Raw genomic sequence first — 17,923 nt, 5'->3', positions numbered from 1 at the left:
AGCTTTGTGTCAGCACCTCTGTGATTAAAATCCCGTTTTAATTCCAGACAGCAGGTTGGCGGAGAAAGAGACCAGTTTAATCTGGGAAGAAAATTTTCCCATAATAAAAGAAACCACCCATCCCAAGGCCTTTAACGTCTATTTTTCCCTGGCTGAATGAATTTATATCACTTCTGGAGTCTTCTGGAGTCTGTGTAAAAATACTTGTTGTAAGTGGTTTATCTGGGAGACTTTTTTTTCAGGACTATGATCCATATTTCCAGTGCTATCGACTGTCATATGCTTTTGAGCACAAAAGAGCCATTAGATGCAATTGGGTTTCACATTAAGTGATAATACTGTGCTGCAGAAGCCGTGCTCAGAATAGAGTCTTCTGAGTATCTCAAAGCACTTTACAAACATGAATGAATTAAAAACTCACAGCACCTTTTGATCTAAGGATTAATATCCTTGTGCTGTTTATAGCAAAGAGACAGAACCTAATCCTGTTACCATTTAAATTAATGGCAAAACTCCCATAGACTTCAATAGGGTTTCAAGGGTGTTTCAGTTCTGCTGCTCTCACTGAAGTCACTGGGAGTTTTACAATGGGAGCAGGATCAAGCCCTAACTAATATACTCAAGCTCACACAGAATGACTATGCAGAGTCAAGAATCGACGATGGCTCTCATGACTCCCAGTCTGATGGCTTAAGCACAAGAACATTCCTCTCAATTAATAGGTTTCATATAATCTAAAACTTTAAGATCCATGTCCATACCCCCCCAGAGTAAATATCCAAAGAAATCTCCTTGAGAAAATACAATGACACTAAAGAAATTGCAACCCAAAGAAGCCAGCAAACAGTGTACAAAAATGGAGGAGTTGTGGCCTTGTGTTGCAATTCTATTACATCTCTCAAACTAAATAGGGTCACTAGTTGGATGGAATATTTGACAGACTATGTAGGTGAGGATGGATGTGATTTTGGCGTTTCTGTAGAGGGTGTTCTTTACAATTTGACAGCTTTCCATTGTTTCCCAGAGTTTGTCACTGTATTGCTTTGTTTTCCTTTTACCTTCTTTCCCACAGACCCATGTGTATCATTGTGCTACCATGTCTGCAGTATAGATGCCACTATAGCCTCTTGTGCCACCTCATCAATGCTACTGCAAAGAATCAGAGGACCATGTAATGAAGCACAAACCCCCTGCTCAAAGCAGGACCAATCCCCAACAGTCCCAAATGATAAGTTACTTATGTCTCATTCCACTGGAACCAATGGCACTAGTTGTGGAGTAAAATGCTTCTCTATCCGACTAAGGGTACCACAATGTGTTCCAAAGTGATCGTCCTAGTTTCAAAGTTTTTGTCATTCTTCCTTCCTCCTAATCCTCAAGAGAAAGTCCTTGATATATAGTTTCACTGGATTATTTTGGGTGGGCAGACTAATAAACAAGTTTTAGTTTTAGGGCCTGATCCTGACAATAATTATGCATGTGAGTAACTCTACTTAATGGACTGACTCAGATCTGTAAATTACTCACGGATGTATTTGCAGGATAGGGCCCACAAAGGTACAGCACACAAGCATGCCTCCTCCATTAGCAATAGCATTACAACCATTAATCTTTAATATGTTGTAGTATCTTACCCTTCTTTCTGAATGTTTGTAGAGTACACCTCATTTAACAAAACATTAAGCAATTTTACTTCTTCAGATCAAGTGTGTCTATTAATAATGACTCAGATTGTCTGAGCTGATTTCACATTATTAGGAAAACTCATTATTGTCAAGTGAAAGAGCACAATATGCAAAACTAAAAAGAGTAAATTGAGAGCATGTTTCCTAATTTATTACCCTGAAGCTGCTACATAACAGCTTAGTTAGTTTCTAACATTATATAGGTTTCAAATCATAACTTCCAATACTGTCAAACCCAAGGATTCAAAATCACAAGATTGGCTTAAAAATCAGGAGATTTTTACATTTGGGGGTTTTTAGACTCCATATGACTTTTAAACCTTTAGGGTGTATTCTGGTTAAGTTTTGAAGCCTTGCTCCACAACCAAGAGAACTAGACATTTTTTAAGTGAAATTCAAGATTTTTACATATTTTAAGAAAAATTCCAAATAAGCATGAGAAACATGATAGTTACAAGAGGTGTCAACACTGATTAATAGTGTAATCTCTAATGATTGTGTATGAACAAATTTAAAAGTAAATAACTAATTGTAATTGAGACATGAGTATTTCATCCATAGTTGTGTAAATATAGAAAAATAAACAAACAACCCTTCCCCCCACAGGAGATAGGAATCTCATTCGAATTCTTAAAGGAGGTAAGATGCTCTTTGACTGTGATCTTAGCTCTGATATTTGTAGTCCATGAAAGTACTAGTAAGTGCTAGTGTTGGCAGGACTTTTTGTGGAAACAAGAAATTGAGAAAATATTGGAAAATATTCAGCATGTAAATCATGCAGTCATAAATATGAGCATTATTAACATACAGTTAAAATTTTTCAAGTAGAAGAATCTCTTCAGAGCTTACCTTCTAGCCTTCTTATCAGAACAGTACTTCTTTCATTAGTACTATTGTGATCAACACTAAAGGTGAGGTAGAAGAGCCTGCATTTTATAGGCTCCTAGACGTCTCTTCCCATCATGCTTTGCGAAAAGCAGGTTGACCGAGGCCTCCCTTTTCCTTGCTATTTCAGAGAATCATGTCTGCTCTAACCATGTCTTAAGTGTGTTCTCCAGGTAAGGATGAATTTTGTAAGGTCTGCTTCCTCACTTTGTTTTTTCTCTCTCAAACCATTCTGTCCCAGATGGATAACCCTGTGAAAGGAAGAAGGAACCCATTCTTTTTCAGGGCTGCATTCTTTGTTTGTGAACAAACAAGGAGGGAGGATGCATTTATCTTGTTACAAAGCATGGTACCTTTTCCCCTAAGGCCCTTTTCTCATTCCCAGGGACAGTTTGCTTTATTGCAATAGCGTTGATATGTTTACAATTATTGTGCTGCTTATTTACCTGTGGAAATTACTCATGTGACTTAGATATCCAATTAAAACAGCTCATATTTACATATCGGGTTCTTGCAATTGATTGCACACATGCTATAGACTAAGAACTTACCACCAACATTATTAGGAAATGATGTTGAATCATAAATAAATTTGAGACAACTGCGATGGAGAAAAAGGCAAAGTTTGTCCAATAAATTATTAATTATAAATTATTTGTCCAGCTCAAGCATAAACTTATTGTTCTTGAGACTGATTCTCTGCTGTCTTGCATCGTGTGATTTGGGAGCACTTTGCACACTCTGAGATATGTAAATGAAGGCACAAAGTACAAGGCAGGGGAGAACCAACACCCTTGGTTGGACTGTAGATCTGACACACAATTATGTAGGTCAGGGAAGACAGAGAGGACTGTGAAACTCTTCTGAGAGACCGAGCAAAGCTAAGCGAATGGGCAACATGATGGCAAATGAAGTTCAATGTTGATAAATGCAAAGTAATGCACACTGGAGGGAAAAATGACTCGTACACCTTACAAAGTTCGGAAGTAACCATATTAATTCAGGAAAGAGATCTGTCATTGCAGGCTGCTCAATGAAGACCTCTGCTCAGTGTGGTTAAATACACAGAGCTGGTCAAAATTATTCCAGTGGAACAGCTTTCCATTGGAAAATGCTGATTTGACTAAGTTGCCTGGTTTTGTGGGAACATATTGATTTCATCAACATTTTTGAAGGGAAATTATCCAAGCATTTCGATAAGGTCACAATGTTCTGTTTTGACTCATATCACACACACACATATACACACACACACACATATACACACACATATATACACACACATATATAACACATTTTAACAGAAAATTCCTGTCCATCTCCAATAATAGTGTACTAGTGTCCCCTGCTGTCTTTTAAATTTGGTTTGGTGCCGGCAGAAAAATTATAGCTCTCTGTTTAATTATAAATAAAGACGTTCAGATATGGATTTAGGTTTTCACTGGCCAAAGAAAGAACACTCCCTCAATATCTATGTAGACATTTCATCTGAATCCACATCAAATCAAATTTCCCATGACGCTGATGTTGGCAAAGAGAACATTGCTTATTATTTTTGCCCTGTGTCACACAGCTATGAAATGGTAAGGTGAATAACAGAGTGTGAAGCTTTGGCAAACTGACCTCATGTCGTATGGCTTGTGAAATTCCATCAGTTACAGAAGGTTTGCTTATTAGCATACCCCATAGTGCTATCACATATACAATGGTCTCTCCCCACTTCTCAGTGATAGCTAAGTACAGTCGTGATGTCTGACGTTACCAAGACGTCATTATTTTCATAAATTGTGCTGGAAGACACTTACTTGTACACCATGAAGTATCATAAATAATTTAAAGTAAGCTCCATTTGTCCAAATCAAAGTCAAAAGTATGCAATGATGCATTATCCTTGCTCTCCTAAACTGTGTGTTCCCTTCAAGGCTAATCCACAACATCTGGTAACTCGCAATGGGGCTTCCAGTCATTAATGTGAATTTTCAAGGTTTTACCGCCTTGTTCAAAGATGCAGCATGACGGCGAGGGCAGAGCTGAAACGTCACCTTTGAACACAGCTGACTTTAAATATGAGGGGAGTAGGGGCTTGAATTCCTCTATGTTAGCAACTCCCAATTTGCTCCCTCTGTCTCTCTAGCTGCTTTTATATGCCTTATTGCCATGTGCCTCACGATTGTTAATGACTTTATCCCTGCAACACCCCATGAAACAGGGCGGTACTTCTATTCCCATTTTGCAAAGGTCCAGAGGTACTCAGACTTCTAAGGCTACTGGGCACCTCTGAAAATCAGGCCCTGTGGGACTTGCCCAAGTTCACACATGCAGCCTGTGGCAGAGCTGGGAATTGCACCCAATCTCTTCATGCCAGGCCAGTGCCTCAACCACTGACCCGTCTTCATTGCCCACAACCTCTGCATTCTGACCCCGCAGACTCCAGGCTCCAAAAGCTAATTCAATACAGAGCATTTAAGCAGCAGATTCTGCACTCTGATACCCCCAGGCCTGAGGACTGGGCCTAATCAGCAGTCCTCCCAGACCTCTGATAGCACTGCTTCTTCTTCCCAGCTGCTCTCTGTGTGCCTGCTTCATGGCTCTTTCTCTGAATGCTGCACTGCATGGGAAACCAACTTACCTAAAAGGGGAAATTAAAAAGTCTGATTGTTCTCTCGGATAAGTTCTGGCTATTCCCCTTGTATTCCTCCCTCCCTCCAACTTTTTCTTGTATTTGGAAAAAAAAATTATATAGAACAGTTTAAAAACAGAAGAACAGGAAAATAATGTACCCCCCGAGTGGATTAGACAATGACAGGACATACTGAGTTGGCTTACTTGGACAAGACTCATCCTTTTCCTCTCTCTCGTTCCGCATGACTATTAGAGTTGTGGAGACTATGGCCACGGTGTCTCCAGCATGGCCAAAAGTCCTGAACGTGTGGAAGCCATCCTGAGCGCCAGTGAAATCCCCTTTCCGTGTGCTATGTCCTGAATCCAAGTCTCTGCCTTCCTCTGAGAAATGGTTACAGGCCACTCTTGGAACTAGTTCTATATCGAACTTTGTTCTGTTTCCTGGCTGGACAGAGGAGCTGCGATGCTCAGAAGTGTGCCCATTCCATTTTTCTCACTATTTCCACGGGAAAGAGCTCCTGTGTTGATACAGAGGCATAACACTTTTGTCTGCACATTGTCCTCATACACACGATGCAACAATAACTTCCGGTTGCTTTAATTTTAAGAAGTGACGTAGTGTTTGCACTCTGGTATCAAGATTTTCTTTAAAGGGTTAGAGTGTTAATATCGAACTCAAAGCAGCTGAAACAGAAGCAAAATCGTTGTGTGGCGGTCGTTTTGGTGCCACACTGCCCCTACGGGTGACAAAAAGTAGCTGTAAAAGCAGTGATGTAAATTGTTCAGTGTAACAGAGGAGATTGGGAATGTTGGGGTCAGCACCATGTCATCGGGTGGCTTGCCCCTCTAAGGCCAGAGGCCTGGAAACAATTAGTCTGGGCTAATTAGCCTGCCCACCACAGCTGAGTGGCGATGTGGGTATTAATTCGCTGGCTATAAAAAGGAAGCTGCAAGCTAAGGTGGGGATGTTACAGAGGGCACCAGGCAGGAAAGCCTGCGACAGGGGCTGAACCAATAGAAGGGACTGCAAAGATGTCCAGCTGGGGAAGCCTATGGGAGACTCGGATCATCTAAGAGAGAGACTACAGAGCTATCCAGACAGCAGGGAAGCCTGGGGCTTCCTGTAGCAGGAGCTGCTGCTAGAGGAAGCTGAGATTAACTACTCAAGAAGCTGCTGAACTAGCAAGGGAGACTCATCCTGGCCTAGCTCCCTGAAAGTTTTGCTTGGGCTCTGTGCTAAGCGCCTTTAAACCATTGTGAAAGTGCTCCTTTCAGAATAATTTATTAAATGGAGGGATGCTGATGTTAGTTAGAGAGTTTGGCTGCTCCTTGACAGGGCTGTTAAAGTGAACTAATTGTTACTTTGTCATAGGGGAAACTGAGGCAGGCCACAGCAGAGCCACAGGCAGCCACAAGTGAGTGCTTGGGAGGTGACAGTGACCCTTGGGCATACCAGGTAGACAGAGAAGCCAGCAAAACTCAGTAACCTGGAACATAGAGGCCTGAGTGCTAGGATTGCAAAAGATTCATGTGATTATTCCTGTTAGGGAGTGGATGGAGTACTTAGCTCCGTTAGATGGGCTTTTGTTCAAACTCTAATTTACAGAGAGAGGCAGACTCCAACAGAGTTAAATTATGAGTGTTATCTGCCTGGAAATTGTTCTAATGCAAGGTAGGGTTGAGAAACACTCTTCAGTGCGGAGAACAAATTGATCTTTGATCCTAACCTGATTGCTGCACTTACGGAGGCCTGTCTGCTAGAATAATGTATTCAATTTTTTGAAACATGGCAAACTCCGAGCATAGGGTGGAATATTGGAAAGAGGCGAAACTAGGGTGATGATAATCAAGCTTGGAGCTAGTCTAAAGTGCCAGCTCATAGCATGGAAAACCAGTGCCCTGTTAGACTATATCTAATTTTCAGGTAAACAAAATTCCGTCAATTTCTTCCCATTCATGAATGCTACTTCTTCACAGTATTAAAATAATGCTATTTTAAGTATCTATTTTTGCCATTTAAAAAAATATCGCAGTTACCTACTAGCACTAAAGGGTGCAGTTGAGCTTGTGGCTCCTTCATCCAGTCATCATTAGATAGCTCTATGGTGGCATTCACATGTTTAACTTCAGTGCAGATCAAATCCATCACTGTGTTCTCATCCCCGACTTCCAGGGCAGACTTTAATCTCTTCACCAAATCGGAGCTGGACGGGTGATCAGGAATACAGTCAAAGCTGGACATTTTCAATTCTTTGCACTTGGGAAGCACGTTTTATTATTTTTAATACAGCGTACAAAGTCAGCCAGTTGTAAATGAGAAGCGTGTGTGCTTTTGCTATAAAAAGACAGCTCCGCTCATGTTACACCAGTTGGGAATTACAAGGGGAGAAGGAGCCAGATGTAAGGGAGCCACTGAAAAGAACCATACACAATAAACTATCTTTCGAAAGGTGGAGGTGATTTTTTTTTTGTTAACTTTGTGTTTGTACAATAAGTGTAGCAGGGGAGAAATTGAGACAGGCCCTCCCAGAGGACTTCCAGAGGAAAGGCTGTTGCATTCAGAACTGTCACACAGAACAAGGAAAAAGAAAAACCCTCACCCAAAACACAATAAACCCTCTGTATAATGCTTAAAAAATAGTTTGCTGAGATTAGAGTTTCAAAACCTCTGCTCAGCAGGAGAGAAGCTTTTTGATATTTCGCTCACTTGAGAGATCAATTCTAGTTCAGCAGGGGGGTCAGTCTGACCAGAATGGTCTAATTTTGACCAGAACTTTGTTTTAATTTCCAGTTTTCCCTTTGTCTGCTGAAAAGACAATAATCATCCAAAGAAAGAGAGACAAATAAAATAAGGCCATGCTCAAAAAGAGGTCTGCCGATTAAACAATGCATCACACATTGGAGCATTTGAACTGTAGGATGGATTTAAGGAAATATCCTGTCTACTGTGTATTAGGCAGAATCAAAAAATGCTTGGGTGGATGGACAAGTGTTTTCATTAGTGAGGTGAGCTGGTTAATGATTTTGTAGTTCTTGTGGCTAAATTGTGTCCCCAGGCTAAAATCTAGATTGGACGTAGGCTGAATAGCTGGGCTGGATGCTGGGAGGTGCAGTCAGGAATCTTCCTCCACCCCTGGTGGTAAAAGCTGCTTTAGCCCCATGACTGAAGTGGCATATGGAATTGCACATTTGGAAATGGCCACAGATTGGCCAGCAATCAGGGCAGCTGCATTGGTGCTGACTCTTTGGTATAGCCCTGGGCAAATCAGGGTTTGGACCGATTGCAAGTAGGGATAAACCCCAACTAGCTCAGTGTATGCAAACCCCTACATGTAGAGGTCAACACGAGCTCAGCTACGCTGATCCCTAGCCACTGATTGTTGAGTTGGGGCTATGACCCAGTACTAACCAAGCCTGGGTGTGGATCATATGTCGCCTTCCGGTGCTGAGATCTGTGCAGTAATGGATGCCCTGCCTCATGCCCACCCATCCAGCATAGCTCCCCCACATCCAGCCCCCCCATTAACACAGCAGAACCCCACTAATTGCCCGGGGTCTTGCCCAGCTACAGAGGAGAGAGTTGGACTTGCTCCTCATTGACTCTGAACATACCCTGCGGTAACCCAATAACATCAGTGATGTTTACCATAGACTCTCACTGGTGTAAGTGAGAGGAGAATCAGGCCCAACATTAACACAGTTTTGAATTAGCTAAGCAGGAAACTAGAATTCCCTTCAATCCCCTTCCCACTGAGTGATGACCTTCCAGGGTGGAGATGCAGGCACACACCCCTCCCCTGGTTAATATGGGGAAGTGGGAGAAACTCTTCTATGAAATACCCTGACCCAGGAAATAACTTGTCTCTGGGGAAAGGTAGCAGCCATATGGTAACCAGCTCAGGGCAGCTGACTGCAGGGGAATCTGCTGTGATATGTGGGGGAGCAGGCTAGGACTGGCAGAAATTGCACCTGGACTCAGGTCTGTACAGACTTTGTTGGGAAGCTGCAGAGACTGGGCAGGGGTCCTGCAGCCAGACGGCTGAGAAGAGAGGGGCCTGAGGGAACTTGTGGAGATGCAGAACCAGCAGCTGGCCTGGGCTCTTAGAGGGATAGGGACCTGGAGAAGGCTACACCCAAGGAAGTGCCCTAGACACTGAGAATTAGCCTGGGCAGTGTACCCTAACTGGGATTGATCTCAAGGGACTGCCCTTGTAAAGGGCAATTATATACAGCCAGGGCAGTGTGGGCTCTTGCAGCCTGGCAACCACTGTGGCTGAAGAAGCTCGGTGTGTGGAGGATGCCATTTTGTGCTACAGAATGGTGCCCACCACATGGCATGACCTCTCGAAAGTTCCAGAGTGTGTCCTGGACCATTCTAGCACCACGACACCACTGGCCCCAGGGCCCAAGCAAGGAACCACCCATATTTACTTTCAATTGTAACTAGTTAAGCTACTGCACATAGGATATTTGCAACCTTCCCCTTTTCTACTAGCCCTATTAAAATATCCCTACACTTACTTATGTGGGACCCACCAGGGCTATTGTCTATAGGGCCCAGCAGCTGACACACCTTTAACACTTGCCTCCAAGTCATGGTACATCTGGCTTCAGAGGGCAAGTTGTGTACAGTCTCTGAAGAAATGCTGCTTTGTTGTTAGTTTTGTGATGCAGGTTCTTTTGGGGAAGCTTTTGCTCTGTGCCAATAATTGACTCTCTTTAGAGAGATTAGGACAGCGTTGCTCCCTGAGTACTGTTTGGGCTGAGATTCCTGAAACAGAGGCTGAGGTTCCTGAAACGGGTTTGCCCATGTGCTGTTTGTGACCACCCCTGTTCAGGGACTGTTGAACACAGTGTAAATAATTTGCACTAAGAAAATATCCATCCACCACATCACAAATTTCTCCTTCAATGGGAAACTGACCTGTGAGGCCTGAAACCTGCTTCTATTTGGCATAGGGATTGCCAACAGTGACCTGCTGAGATGATAACGGTTGATCACAGGGGACTGCAGCCCAGGGCTCAGTCTGAGAGTGGGAGAATTGCGTGATTCCACCTCTAGAGAGAGGGCGCCGACTCCGTGGATGCTCCAGGGCTGGAGCACCCATGGGGAAAATTTAGTGGGTGCTCTGCACCCACCGGCAGCCAAGTTCCCTGCCCCACCTCACCTCCTCCTCCCCTGAGTGTGCCGTGTCCCTGCTCCTCCACCTACCTCCCAGTGCTTGCAAGCTTCTGGAGAGAGGGGGGAGGAACAGGAACGTGGCACGCTCAGGAGAGGAGGTGGGGAAGAGGCGGGGCCGGGGTGGGGATTTGGGGAAGGAGTCGGAATAGAAGCAGGGAGGGGGCAGAGGGAGGTTGAACACCCACAGGCACCAGTAGAAGTCAGCGCCTGTGAGAGAGGTGGTGACTAGAGGTCTATGTGGGGCGTGTGCTTTGAGAGACCAGGAGGGGTCAGAGGTGTAGTTAGCAGGGTAGTGGTGACAAGTATCACTTCCTAAGCACAATGATAAATCTTAGCCCACTGAGCTGGGGGTGGAAGGACCCACTGACGCCCTCCAATAGAAGGGAGAAAAAGTGTAGAGCCCACCCCACCCCAACAAGAAAATTGTGGAGTGGAAGATGACAAAGAGCAGAAAAAAAAACTAGTTAAAAATCAAAATAAAAAAGACACATTAATTCATACAAATAATATAGTCTCTCTCTCCCTGATTTCAGGATTGGCATCTTGTTTTGATAGCAGGGTTTACAATCAAAGGCACTGATTATGTTGCGCACAGTAGTAAAGCAAAGCACATGCAAAAGTGTTTGTAGCTTAATGCTTTGATTTTGGAAACATGTAGGGCTTTGCATGACTTGATTTGCATGAGTAAAATTCACCATGTGCCTAAAGTCTTGGTTGAGTGACCCAGGTCCAGTATTCGTGATTTAAGAATAAAGACTATAGAGCCATGATTAAAAATTTTGACACTGGATGCTAATAGTTGATCTGTGAGAATTAAAGCTGATTAAGGTGTGCAGCTGTTCACTTGGGGGGCAAGCTGAGAGAGAGATGGTGGAGAACATGAGAGGTGTTCTCATAGTCTCAATGGAAGGGAGTTAGAAAATACGCCAAAGAGCAGAATGAAACATAGTAACATTGCATTTCCCTATACATTGGAGCTTCTGATTTTTAAGTCAGTGTCCCAACGTTGGGCTAATTCCTCTGTCTAGCTTCACTTGGGAATTATATCAGCTGACACCAGTTGAGGATTTGGTCTGACTTGTTTTGCAGCTCAGACCTCTACATAGCGTTTGTGGGTTAGATCCCTGGCTGGTACACTTTGGCGTAGCTCCACTGAGAAAACCTTCGGAGATTTCAAAAAAAAAAAAAAGGCTTTCAGGCCCAGTTCTAAAAGGTATACAAGAGTCGAACTCCCATTGATTTCATTGGGATTTAGGCAGTGGTGCTGGAACAATTTTTATAATGAGGGTGCTGAAGGCAGAAACTGTATTTGGGTTGTTATTACTACTTTAAGCTGGGGGAGGGGCAGCACCTACGGAGTTAGATACCTAACTACCTTTGAGGAGTTAGGCCTCAATCCCCCTTTATACAGCATAAATAAGCAAAAGGGCACAAGCCTGTTCTTTTCCTTTGAAGGACAACTTAAAAGTTGGACAAAGATTCAGGATAGTTGAACCCCTGGCAGGAAGGGGAATTTCACTATGGCATACCCCATAATTTTTTTGCTACATGCTGCTTTGGGGTTGCAATGATCTTAAGATAGGAAATTCTGTCAATGTCTGAAAAACAAGAAAAAAAAAACAGATTTGGAGAATTTGAGCATTATTCAAAAGGCCTTCAGTTGCCTGATTCAGGTAACCCTGCAATAAGAGGCTGCTCTAAAACTTTCTTGGAGATGTGAGCTCTAGCACTTTAGGTCACCAAGAAAATTCAATGTGTAGAGAGAGCTGAGGATGCAGGTGATGTTTGTGCAGGAGTCTGTAGTGTCCATAACAATTTAAATTCAGGATAATGGGAAGATGATTGCAGGAATTCGGGTAAGAGAGATGGATATTAATTTTGAGGTGGACCCATTTTTTAGGGAAGAAAGTAACCATCAGCTGTGGGGAGAAAACACTAAAAATAGCATATTTATGGAGCTATTCTCCAGGTACCTGCTGCTAAGAAGTTATGCAGATAATTGCTTACTTTCTGGGATGCAGAACAATAAACTTGCTCACCCTTTTAAAATTTGTACTTTTTTGGGGGATTCATTTATTCCTTAGCAGTGGATACATTTGAACTTCACTTGTCAGCATTAATTAGTGGGGACTCTGCCTGTATAATTGTGGACACATCATCTTTTTGGCACATCTGTAGCTTAATGAGAGAACCATCTGGTTTCTTGAGATCCACTTGCATTTCACTGCTTTCATTCCATGTGTCTTTTGGATGGCTAGGAATAATGCAAAGGAATGGGTTATTCCTCGTTAACATCAGTTTCTCAATTTGAACTCAAATGAATCTGTGAGTAGACACATTCTAAATTACAGGATGCTGAAGTTTTGGAACAATGTACTAGATTCTTTGGGTTGGGCACGACACCTGGTTCCATATATCATTTTGTCAGCTCTCAGCATTTTGCTGCTGAACTTTTTTCCCTAATGGTGAACTATTTGTCAATAGGGAAGCAGCCACTATACCCAACAATTACCTAATTGTTCACTGTCTAAATGCTATGTTTGCCTGGTATTTGTTTCTACAGACTTTCATGAACCATTTAAGAGTAAGATAAAGAAACCAAAGTTACATTTTTCCTGGTACACAGATAATTTTGTTAAATGGTGAATGTAAAATATCAGCTAAGGAATGTTTATCCAAGATCTCGGGAGGTTGTGATTAATCGAGCACACAAGATAAATGTAAACACCCGATTCTTACTGGTGACTAAGGTATGCCAGTGGGTGAGAGAATCTAGAAAATGTAATGGAAGTGGATTGGAAAATAGATGGTAATTGGTAACTTTATTGTTGCAGGGTGATAGTTGCACTTACTCAGTACATTTGCCTTTGTGAAAAATGGCCCATGACTTCTAGGTTTCTCAGGGAGTGAATCTGAGAGAAGCCAGTAGATTTTGGATCTTATTTCAGGCTTAACAATTGCACTGAGATGACCGGAGCCGGGTGAAATTTTTTGGACAGGTAGTGTATTTGCTGAAAAATGCAGTTTTAGGTTGACCAAAACGATTTGTGAATTCAGTGCTGCCCCACAGCGTAGAGAGGAAACCAGGCCAACCTGGCGCATCATTTGCTCAGAGACGCCTAATTTCCAACACCGAGCCCAAGGATAATCTCATTCAAAAGGATGGACTCCTCATTCAGGGGCATACCTACATCCATAAGGGATTCCTCCATTTGGAGGTCATATGCATTTGTCATCACATCCCTTGGGCTGGACACTTCAGTCAGGCAAAGACCACTCACATGACATATCGGTTGTTCAGGTGGCCAAAACTATGGTCTGACATTCAGGCCTACCTCAGGTCTTATGACACCAACAGCTGTACCAAAGTCCCCTGAACTAAATCCGTTGTGATGTTAATGTCTGCCAAGGCTCCCTTGAGGCTTTGGATATAACAATGGACTTCACTGTCAAATTACCATAATCTGAGGGATGCCATACCATGATCTGAGGGATCAAAACTGATAAAGATGGCACACTTCATTCTCTGCGCACTTCTTCGCACCACCGAGGACTCTGCTCATCACTCATGTGTTCCATCTCCATCGCCTCCTGGACCACATCACCTTAGACTGGGGGGACTCAGTCATATCTTGGTTTTGGCAGGAGGTGTTCTGCCTACTAGAGGTGTGTCTCCATGCATAGACTGCCTACCATCCACAAACTGATGGCCAATCAGGAAAAGCAGCTTCATAAACTGCCATGAAAATGTCTGGGCCTCACTGATTTCATATGTGGATTTAGTGTACAACAACACAGACCATGCCCTGACCAAGATGAGCCCATTCTTTGAAAATTATGGCTTCCAACCCTCTTTCCACCTTGCACTGCCCATGGCACTCACAGTTCTCACAGCCTCAGACTTGGTTCATCAAATCCATCAAACATAGATAAAGAGTTGAAACAAAACATAGGTGCAGCCAACACGGCATACAAACATCATGCTGACCATCGTTGGTGGGAGGGCCCTACATTTGCAGTAGGACAAAAAGTATGGCTACTGGCCAAATAACTCAAGAAGGGCAGACCCATGTGTAAGGATACAGGCTGCAGGAGCTGTCCTGGGAACAAGCCCATCATGTGCACACTCCCCAAAAGGTCAGAGCCTTCCACAGAACCCATTCAGATAAGCCCCATCTTTCAGCACCCTGAGGTTACCCCAAGGAAGGAGGATGATGTCAGAATCCCAGTCCTGAACTGAGGCCCTGTGATGGGGCAGCTGCCCCTCATTGGTATGGAAGGGGTTAAAGCAACTCTGGGGAGGCTGCACAGAAGGCAGCCAATAAGGAAAAGGCTTGTCGTGCCAGCCAATTAGGGGAAGGTTTATTGGAGGATGGCCCATATAAGAAGGGGCTGCTGAGCAGAGCAGAGGCAGTCACTCCCTGGAGTTTGAGGGAGGAGGACTGGCTGCTTAGAGGGCTGGAGCACCATGGGCAGGGCAGGGCAAGGCAAGGCAAGGCAAGGCAGGGCAGGGCAGGGCAGGGCAGGGCAGGGCAGGGCAGGGCAAGGCAAGGCAAGGCAAGGCAAGGCAAGGCAAGGCAAGCAGAGTATGCAAAAGCTCCAGGCTGACGGCTGCCAAACTGATGCCCTGATACAAGGGCAGAGGAGGTGCTGAGGCTGCGGGGAAGTGGCCCAGGGAAGGAGACAGCGGAGTTAGAGGAGGGGCAGTATTTGGCTGCTAGCTATAGGGTCCCTGTGTTGGGGCCCAGAGTAGCGGGTGAGCCAGGCTACCCCCTTTTGCTCCCACTGTCCACTGAGGAAAGTGGCCAGTGCATGGACTGCAGTCTACCACTGAGACAAATGGCTAGGACCTGGACTGCAGATTGCCACTGAAGCAAGTGGTTGGACTGAGGACTGTCGGCCCCCGGAAAGGGGGAAAGAACTGAGTGGGGCACAGCCAGAGGGCTGTGTCCAGAAGACAATAATGTAGTCCTGGGGCCATCCCGAGTCCTGGAAGTGAAGACAGGAGTGATGACGGATGAGACATCACCTGAGGAGGGCGCACTGGCAACCCCGAGTTAATTCCCAGGGTGGCCAGGGGGAGGCACCGCAGTGGCGAGTCGAACCCCGTCACAGGCTCGCTTGGTCCTTTGAGGGCACCCTAAGCCTCCTTGCCATGGTGGTGCACTGAACCACCACCTCTGACCAACAGCCAAAGTGTTAAAGGCCCTACAGCCCCACCACAGCCGTAGCCCATGATTGGCTACTGGACAGACAGCATTCTTGTTGGGAACCTGGGCTGTATAAAGACCCTAATGGGAAGAGGAAGTTGTTTGAGCAACAGGCCATTGGCTGCTGGCTGCCTCCTAGACTGCCTTGCCCTGCTGCCTCTTCTGACTCTGCCTTGCCACCTTGTCTAACCTCACCTCCCTAACCTGCTGACCCTTGGATTGGATATTTTGGCTACTGACCCCTGTGAGAACTCTGACCATTGCCCTGGACTACCTCTGATATCGATTGACCTCCTGGGTACCTGACCACCCCCACACACTTGACCACTGCTCTGGACTTACCCCCTAGCCTACAGCAACCACTGGGCATTCAATCAGCTCCCTGGTGGTGCTAATCACCCATGTATGGGAAAGAGCCAGTACCACTCTGTACCATGTCCAGGAGCGCATGAGCTGTCATTGCAAATAGGTATTGAGATCAGCCATAGTGTCATACCTCGATCCATGGGAGTGGCTTTCCACCCCCTGAATATAAGCAGTCCTCTTTGATTTGGCTCTGTGTGTTGTTTCCTGGGACATCAGTCCACTGGCGTTGTAATAGGTTGATTTTATCTGTCACAGCTCTCCAGGCAGACTTAACAGTAATGACATCATGTTGAATATCGGGCAGAGCTATGTGCTCCAGCACATACAGACTGGAGGTTGGTGTATAATTCAAGCAGCCTCTAACAATACGAATGGCTGAATTGAGCTGAGTGCGGTGAATGCATCCCCAAACTGCTCAGCAGTATTCAGCTGGTGCAAACACCAGGGCCAGTATAGATGTATGAAGGACTGAAGGGTCTGCTCCCCAGGAGGTTCCAAATAATTTTCATATCAAGGTGGTACAGGAAGAGATCTTCATTTTTCATGTGCCCTAGGTGAGGCCGGTATATCAGGCTATGGTCAAGTTTTACTCTCAGGTACATGACAGCTGGTTGCAATGGTACTAGCCATCCTTGTACATGGATTGAGGTGGGTTGATTGGCAAGACGATTGTTTAGATGGAAAGTATTTGCCACTGTCTTGGTTTCACTAAGGATTAGTCTCCATACTTTTCAGTCTGTGTTTCAGGAAGGTCGTATGTGTATATATTAAACAAAAAGGGAGCCAAAAGCTTTGTGGAAGGCTGTTGCAGAGATGTTGATTTTTCTCCCTGACTAGCAGGATGAAGCTTTGGATGAATCCTGTCTCGGCTAAACACACCATTGGCCTACAAGTAATAACTTGCAGCAGCTTGGGAGTCAGCCAGGCGTGCCATGCGGTGTCATAGGCTGCCGTCAGGTCAATAAGGACAGCACCAATTTTCCTGACTCAAATGTATTCTCTGTGTCTTGAGTCAGACAAAGTACCTCATCTTGGGTGCATCACCCCCTCCAGAATACAGCCTGAATGCCAGGCAGCTCAGGATTAACTACCTCCATTAATCAGCCTCAGGATTAGTCTCTCCATCAGCTTTTAGGTAACACAGAGCAGAGAATTTGTTTGGTAGCTCTTTGTGTCTAACAGTGGTTTTCCTGGCTTGGGAGCAGTTACAACCTCTGCTCTGTGCCAGACTTTTGGAATGCTACAATCCTAGGTACAATGATTTGGAAACTGAAGCAGGCAGCTTTTGCCGATTGGCCCAAAGTGAGTGAGAGATGAATTCATTGTGGATGTTATCTAGAATTCAGGTTGAATTTGGCAACTGGTTTTGTCCAAATTCTTGTGTGTGGAAAAAGTCAAAATGTTTCATTTTTACATTTTTGAAATGAAATGTTATGCCTTTTTGTTTCAAAAGATGTTTCATTTCAAAATGTAGCTAGCTTTATTTAAAAAGCCTAAAAACAAGATGTAAAAATGATTCCAAAATTAAACAAAACAAAAAATCTGACAAATATTTAGTTTGACCCAAAAGTTTTTCATTTTGCGAAAAAACCTCAAAATATTTCCATTTTGGGGTGACCTGAAACAATGTTTTTTTGATTTCTCAGTTTTGTGATCAAGCGGAAAAATCAATTATTCACTCATCTCTACTGATGAGTACTCCAGCTAAAGAAATGGGCCATAACTAAAGTGTCTTTAAAGGAAGACAGTAAGGGACTTTGGGCCGAATTCTGCTGTAAATCAACTGAAGTCAGTTACATGGGTTTAACAGAGAGCAGAGTTCAGCCATTTGATTTCACTTCCAGGATATGAGGAATCCACTTGTCAAGTAGATACAGTCTAGCTTTTACCATAGCCTGGTCTGTTAAAGAAAAATATACGTGGTTGTATTTTTATGGCTTGTTTTAAATTAGTTTGGTTATGATTTAAGGGTA

This window comes from Lepidochelys kempii, chromosome 11 (assembly GCF_965140265.1).
Source record: "Lepidochelys kempii isolate rLepKem1 chromosome 11, rLepKem1.hap2, whole genome shotgun sequence".
Classification (NCBI taxonomy): domain Eukaryota; kingdom Metazoa; phylum Chordata; order Testudines; family Cheloniidae; genus Lepidochelys; species Lepidochelys kempii.
This window is presented reverse-complemented; position numbering follows the sequence as displayed.